Source organism: Mastomys coucha, unplaced genomic scaffold (assembly GCF_008632895.1).
Source record: "Mastomys coucha isolate ucsf_1 unplaced genomic scaffold, UCSF_Mcou_1 pScaffold6, whole genome shotgun sequence".
Lineage (NCBI taxonomy): Eukaryota > Metazoa > Chordata > Mammalia > Rodentia > Muridae > Mastomys > Mastomys coucha.
In genome coordinates, this window is record NW_022196912.1 from 119,305,113 (window position 1) to 119,312,644 (window position 7,532).

A 7,532-nucleotide genomic window follows, 5' to 3' on the forward strand; every position below is an offset into this window, starting at 1 on the left:
TTATTTTATCCAACAAGAGACTTCTCCCAGTGCCCCACTAGGGTTCATGACAGCAAGCCAGACCAGTAGGGGCAGCTTCTGTGGGGGTGACAGATGGGGCTAGCTAGCCTGGGAATGATCAACTCTGATATTCTCATGGTATGGGACTCTTCCGCGCCACTGAGTATCTGGCTTCAAGGTGACGAGGTCAGGTGCTTCCCATCAGAAAACCCAGTAGGGAAGAGTTTGGAACGTGAGCTGAGCCAGCCACTCCAGACCCACCAGCACTCAGCCGAGACTACAGAATGGGGACAACATAGTGGGGCTTTGGGGGTTTTTTGTTCTTAGTTTTGAGGCTGCATCTCAATATGGAGAGCTAGGCAGACCTCTGACTCTAGATCCTGTCGCCTCGGTTTCGGTGGATCTCTGCCCAGCTTCTGTCTGCTCTGCAAAGCTCATGAGGGACCCTTCCCTTGTGACCCTTCAGTGCTATGGTGGAAGATGTGGTTTCCCTCGAAGGAGAGGGTAGGCACACAGTATCACATTCAGCCTTAGGCTGGTCAAAGGCTCACTCAGCCAAGTGGACCAGAGGTCCCAGGCCTCAGAAGCTCCCTATGGTTAGACAGGTCAGACAGAGGTGCAGTTGGGGCAATGGGGCACTCAGATCACAAGAGCTTTGACTCACTTCAGTTAGTCTGAAGCCAAGCGCTGGGACTAGATCTCAGGGGATTCATAGCTTTTGTTGGATTCACCACCCCTGCCGCTGCCTCCATCCCTGTGTGTCAGGGACAGGGGGACAGCAGCTGGAGCTCTGTCCCTGTGCATTCCTGGGTCCTTAGGCTCTGCAGTAGGTCTTTAGCAGATCTTCAAAGCAAATGAAAAGAGCCAGAGCTTAGCAGGGGAGGAAGAAATCGTTTACTAAATTCCCCAGAGGAATTCCGTGTCCGGCCGGAGCCAGCACACACACAGCTCCCTCAAAGACTTGTCCAGCAGTGTGTCCCTTCTCTTGAAATGTATCCTAGTTTCTGCCTCAGCACCTTTGGGAGGTGTGCACCGCAAAAGCAAAATAAAAGACACGTTCAGGACACCCCCCCCCAGCCCAACTGGCTGTCTTCTAGTTACACCTCCCACGTAAATGCCCACTGTTTGCACCTAAAACTCGGTTGCAAAACAATCACTTCGGGAGACCCAGTAATGGTAAACAGTGTTGTTAAACACAGGCGTTCACGTGGTCCCCGTGGCTGTTCGAGCTTCAGGGAAAACATTTGCCAGCCGAGGCTCCCCGACCCAACTAAGGTCTGCGCCAACGGAGGACAACCTGTGGCCATCCCAATTTGGCCTCGGCAGCTAGGAGGTCCAAAAGCACCACAGCTAGGAACTGCTGCTGATCCCGGAGGGAGCCAGGAGCTGATCCGGGCTAGAGGTGGAGGGGGGAGGTGCCCAGGAGAGTGATGACATCACCAGCCAGCCCTTGAAAGATGAGCTGTTCCCCGTGCCACTCCAGCTCAGCTCCTCAGGAGAGTGGGTAGTAGGACGGTTGGGAACGGTGTGGCAGGCCGTCGCTGGACCTGGACCGGGGGACTCCCTACAACACCGAACCGGCTCGCTCGAGAAAAGGTGAGTGTCCGGCAAGAGCTCGTTCATGGAGATCCCAGCACAGAGTCCCAGGCTGCCAGGGGTTCTATGGTCCTGGGGAACTGGAGGAAGATTCCTTCCTCCCCTAGATCTGAGAAATGACTTGAGGAAGGGTTACAGATAGTTACAGGCAAGGGGTTTGCCTTGCCTGTTCCACCTCATCTCCTCCCACCCCGCGCCCCGTGAGCGACCAGCGGTTCGAGTTATATAGGCTCCACGTATAAGCCATGGGCTAAGGCAGTGAGCGCCAGGCAGCAGGACAGGTGTCCCAAAGTCCGGCTTTTTATTCCCTGGGCCACTGATGGTATTTTGTGACTCCTGGAGAGTCTCTGTCATGTCTCTGAGCTTTGTTTTCTCTGTCTGCAAAGTGTGTTTGGCTGCTCCTCAGAGCGGCGATTAAGACAGAGAGGAGACTTTGTCCCCACTGTCTTTTGTGCCTCATCTGGGCCAATGCTGGCAGCTTTAATTCACAAATGCTTAGCTTCCCCCTGCCCTGGTCTTCCATCAAAGTAGTGGTTATGAGTGAGCTTTGTGTGTTGTCTTGGGTTCAAGTCCCAACTCTGCTTTTACCCCGTGGGTGACATAGTTGGTGAAGGTTTTATATCTCGGCACCAGGGCCACAAAGAAGACTCGATGGCTCCTTTTAATGCAGACAGAAATGCGGTCTCCTCAGGACGTGCCACGTGTGCAGTTTGCGTTCCCCCGGTTGCTGGTTGGTAGCTCCATGGCCTTGTGTTGGGTGCAGCAGTGATGCTCGCAGGTTAGGCAGGTTAGAATGTGCCTTCCTGAGTCACAGGCTGCCTGTGGCTCTCCAGCCGTCCACAGGAAGCAGGAGCTCTGCTGGGTGTGGGTGTGGTGCTGCGCCAGCCAGCCACAATTCTTGGCCCTTCTGTGTCAGAGAAGGGCTTGGAGAGGATCTGATGCCCCTCTGTGCCCTAACAGCAGGGTGGGTGATGGGAACACCCCACAGTCCAGTCCTGAGACTCAGGGAGCAGAGTGTGCTCTTTTCCTCTGGCTTGGATCCGAGCAGGAACAGCCAGAAAAGGAGGGCTGGAGAGAATAGTAAAAATGGAAAAGCTTGTGTGCTTGCCTGGCAGTGGACCCTAGGAGTCCATGACAGCTCTACCCTGAACTTGTGCACTGCCGCTTGATGTATTTTTAAAAAAGAAAGAAAGAAAGAGGGAGAGAGAGAAAGAAAGAAAGAGGGAGAAAGAAAGAAGAAAAGAAAGGCAGGCCCCTGCAATCACACCCTGCAAGGCCCCCAGCACAGATGGGGAAACTGAGTCAGGAGGAGGCCACAACTTCACCAGTTTCCTTCTTACATTGCCAAGGGACTCCCATAACTTCATGGGAGGCAGGCTCTGTCATCTTTAAAAAAGAAAAGATGGATTGACTGAGCCTTTGTAAGGACGCTGCTCCACAGGGGGATCCATCAGATGCCAAGCAAAGGGGATCAAACCCAGAATAACTGGATCATGCGACTTCTGCTAACAGAGTGACCAGATGGACAAGAATTTCAGGGTGTCTAAGAGCCACATTAGCGCTACCCCTCTCTGCTGTTCAGGTGTGGCCTGTAAGGGACCACATAGGCTAAGGGAGAGTTGTAGAGATTGCCAAGGGGCTGGGCTTCCAGAATGAAAGTGGGACCCTCACCCCTATATCCAATTATGGGACAGACAATTGTCTGCTTTAGAACTGGGTCCCATGGTCGCTATTTGCTGAATAAATGAAGGGTTTGCTGAATGGACCGCAGTGCTCACACAGAAAGCACTGAGAACATGCAGCCTGGTGCTAAGTTAAAGCTGCTGGCTTGGGAAGCTGACCCTGTGAGCTTCCCAATGCGACTCCGTGACATTCTGGAGAAAGCTCCTAATATATTAGGGTCAGGAGGGACAGGGCAGGGGTTAGGTGAGAAGCCTCAGAACCTTCCCCTTCAGTTTTCTGTGTTGAGGGGGGGGGAGGGAGGGAGGGAGGCCCCTGCTATTCTCAGGGAAAGCTCATGGATCAGGTGGGCTTTGTTTAGCTTTAAGAAGTCAAAGGTCATGAGTTAAGGGATAAGAACCCATTGACACCAGAGACCCAAGTGATCACTCCCAGCATGCGTGTATTGGCCCAGGAATCCCCAACCCATAAACAACTATCTTAGTGTGCATGCTGGGACCAGTGTGCATCTCAGGATCGGGAAGCTGGTCATTGCCCTCCTGGTCCATCTCAGGAGGGCTCTAAGACCAGCAATCCCCTTCTCAGGTGGAGGAAAACAGCTTTCCCAGAACCCCAGCCTATTTATTGTTGTTACGACCTATCCAAGTCAGTGCTCCTTGGCCAGAATGTCCTCAGCCCTTCATTTTCCCTCTATGAAAGGGGTTACAAGGCAAGCTTTCCTGGTTTTCTGGGGAGCCGACACCCAAGACACACGCCCAGGGCTGCATTCCAGAGCAAAGTGAACAATCCATCTCTCTCTGATTCTGTCACCAAGGTGGGGTCTCTGAGACTCTGGAGGTCAAAAAACTGTGGAACCCTACAGATCCTGCCATTTTGTCAGAGGTCAAAGTGAGGAGGGACAAGTAGGACAATTGGGTCCAGACCTCAAGGATGCCACTTACGGATTGGATCGGGAGACTCTCAGTCTCTGTTTGACTGTGGTAAGGACAATTGTCCCCACTTCAGAGGAGCCCAGCAAAGCTCCTTAGAGCACACACTAGAGGGAACACCACTGAGAATGAGATCCCTCCCCTCTCCTCCCCTCCCCTTCTCTCCTCTCCCCTCCCCTCTCCTGTTTCCCCTCTTCTCTTCCCCTCCCTTCTCCTCTTCCCCTCCTCTCCCTTTCCCTTCCCTCTTCTCTTCTTCCCTTCCCTCCCATCCTCTCCCCTCCCCTCCTCTCTCTTCCTCTCCCCTCCCCTCCTCTCTCCTTTTCTCCGTTCTTCATTCTTCGGAAGCTAAGCTAGAATCGAATCCCTCCTTCCCCACTACGTAGCCTAGGGCAAGCCATTTAGCTCTCGGAGCCTTGGTTCCTTCAGCTATAAATAGTAACTGAATCAGAAACTACCTAAAAATTTAAATTGGAAACCCCCGTGAGAGTCTGGAGCTCTCAGGGACAGCCCTAGTCTCCGACAGCAGTGCCTCTGGTAGGCCAGTCACCAAGAAAGTGAAGAAGGAGAAGGTGCTGCAGTTACACCGCTGAAGAACAGCCAGTGGGCAGGGCTTCTGGCTTCTGTGGTATCGTACAGTGAATTATGAAATGTCAATGAAACGTGGGACCCCAACACACCAAGGTGTTAGCTTGAGAGATGCATGTCCACTGTTCTGACTTGACTAGTCATCGATCAGTCTTGGGATGTATTCTACAAAGAAACACTCATATGTCGATTTTTTTAAAAAATGAGGGCCAGGGCTATACCTCAGAGCACTTATCTGGCAGGAGTAAAGTCCTGGATTTCTTTCCCAGCACCTCAGAAGATGAGGTAGTGTGGTGGTTGGTTATTTTTCAACTTGACACAAACTAGCATTATCTGAAAATTATCTCAGTTGAGGAAATGCCTCCAAGAGATTGGCTTGCAGGCAAGCCTGTGGGACATTTTCTTAATTAATAATTGATGTGGAAGGACCCAGTGGTCAGTATCCCCCCTGAGCAAGTGGTCTTGGGTTGTATAAGAAAGCAAACTGAGCAAAGCAGGAGGAGCAAGGCAGTCAGCGGCTTTCCTCCATGGTTCCGGCTTCAGTCTCTGTTGCTGACAGTTCCTTGCTTTCGCTTTCTGCCATGGACTGTGTTCCAGAATTTGTAAGCCAAATAAACCCTCCCCTCCCCAGGTTGCCTTTGGTCATGATCTTTCTCTCAGCAATAGAAAGCAAGCTGAGACAGGGTAACTCAACAGATGCTCAGAGGTAAAGATAGAATAACTGGAAGTGTCTGTGTGTGTCCTTACGATTGGTCATGGGCATCTGCCTGGGAAACCAGGAGGCATGTGAAAAGGGAAGGCGTGGGATGAGAAGAGACAGCCTGGTGGCCTTCAGGGAGGAGGGTGACAGGGCTGGATCACACCAGGAAGGAAGCTTTGGGTCACTGTGCTCCTTCTGTCCTCTTGGAAACTTTCGAGGGCCTGCAAGTCCCTTTGCAGAAACATAAATGAAATCTCAGAAGCAAAGCAGACAAGAATAGACAAGAAGACAAGTTAGGTGGGGCCTTGCACCTGGAATCCCAGCAGGAGGATTGCCCCAAGTATAAGACCAGTCTGGGTGACCTTCTGAATTCTGTATCAGCAGCCTGGTTTTCCCTGTATCTCAGTAGGTATAAGGTCTGAAAAGGTGGAATGGGGAAATCACACACCCAGGCCTGCATCAGGTAGCCAGCCCAGCAGGGCAACAATGGGGTCAGGGTGAGGTCAGGGGTGGCATTTGAGGGTGGCAGGGGTGGGGTTAGAGAGAACAAACCATCCTTGGATCTTCAGAGTCTTGCTGGGACTGTGTATGAAAATGGAATAACTGGGCACCTACTATGTGGTGCTTGGCTCAGTGTTGAGCCCTGGAGCTGGAGAGGGTTTTTTTTTTTTTTTTAAACCACCTCTACTAAATAGACTCTGATGTATGGGTTCGATTCCTTGAAACAGCCTCTGTTTACACGGACTAAGATTTTGAGGAGGGATTTGTCCTTTGGGGGGTGCAGGGGGAGAGGACGAAAAAACTTCTTAAGTATTCCAGCCAAATAGAAAACTCACCATGCTAAATAATGTACTAAACGGGGTCGGGTAGGGAGGCCACATTATAGAAAAGGCACTTTTGATTCAATGCTTCCAATTGAAGTCGAAGCTAGGGCCCTAAAGCTGGCTGGAACCCGACAGAGACGCTTAATGAGTGTTTGGAATGGCTCCTCAGAGAAGGTGAACAGTTTGTAACTACTAGGAACTAAAATCTCATGAATTCACTCAAAGGGGAAAATGGAAGAGAGTCACAGAGGAAATGAGAAGTATACTAGAACTTTTCACTTTGTTCTTTTCACGCGTGGGTTGTGTGTGCACCCACACACGTGCGCACGTGTGGTATGCATGAGTGTGTTCATGTGTCCTCGCCATGCAAGCCCCTGTGAGATCACAGGTCAAACCTTGCGTGCCTTCCCGCATTATGCTCCATATTTTGAGAGTCTCTTCAGTTGACTTGGAGCTTGCCAGCTGGTAGACTGGCTTGCTAGGGAGACCTGGGGATCCTCCTGTCTCTGCCTCCTCTGTATATGGATTACAAGGATATACCCAGGTTGTGTGTGTGTGGGCACAGGTGTGCCTCTGTGTGTGCGTGCGTGTGTGTAAAGGCCAAAACTGAGTGGGTTACTCTGTAACTCTTTACCTTAGTGTCTGAGACAGGGTCTCACTGAATCTGGGGTTCCTCGCTTCAGCGACCCCTGGCCTACACCCTCTGACATTGCACATGTGTGCCTTTGTGCCTGGCTTTCCTGGGTACTGGGGATCTGAGCTCAGGTTGTCACGGTTGTGTGACAAGCACGTTACCATTAGGCCATCTCTGCAGCCTCTGTTTTTATCGTATCCAGGAAAGGAATGATTTCTCTGCTCCTGGCATTAATCAGCAGATATGGACTCTCATGTCTGTCCTTAGTTTAAGGACAGCCGTTAGCAGGGCAGTAGAAATGGAGCCCATGACATGGCCCCTACAGTTACAGACATCAACTGTGTGTTCCAGGCCTGCCAGAAAATCTCAGCAAATAGAGACTAATATTGATAAATCCCTCATGTATAAAGCTCTGATAGGCTATATCGCCAGCCTGTACTATATGAGTTAACAGCTGATATAAAATCTTAAAAATTCTAGAAACTGCCAGGCAATGGTGGCACATGCCTTTAATCCCAGCACTTGGGAGGCAGAGGCAGGTAGATTTCTAAGTTTGAGTCCAGCCTGATCTACAGGACAGCCAG

General features: G+C 51.2%; 1 protein-coding gene across 1 annotated transcript in view; it reads left to right on the plus strand.

Moving 5' to 3' along the window:
* Positions 1–1,468: 1,468 nt before the first annotated feature.
* The window catches only part of Bdkrb2 (bradykinin receptor B2), a 29,778-nt gene continuing 23,714 nt past the window's right edge, over positions 1,469–7,532 (plus strand). The window contains exon 1 of the mRNA XM_031355897.1: positions 1,469–1,596. The gene's annotated coding sequence lies outside the window, so the exon portion shown is untranslated. The remainder of the gene's footprint in view (positions 1,597–7,532) is intronic.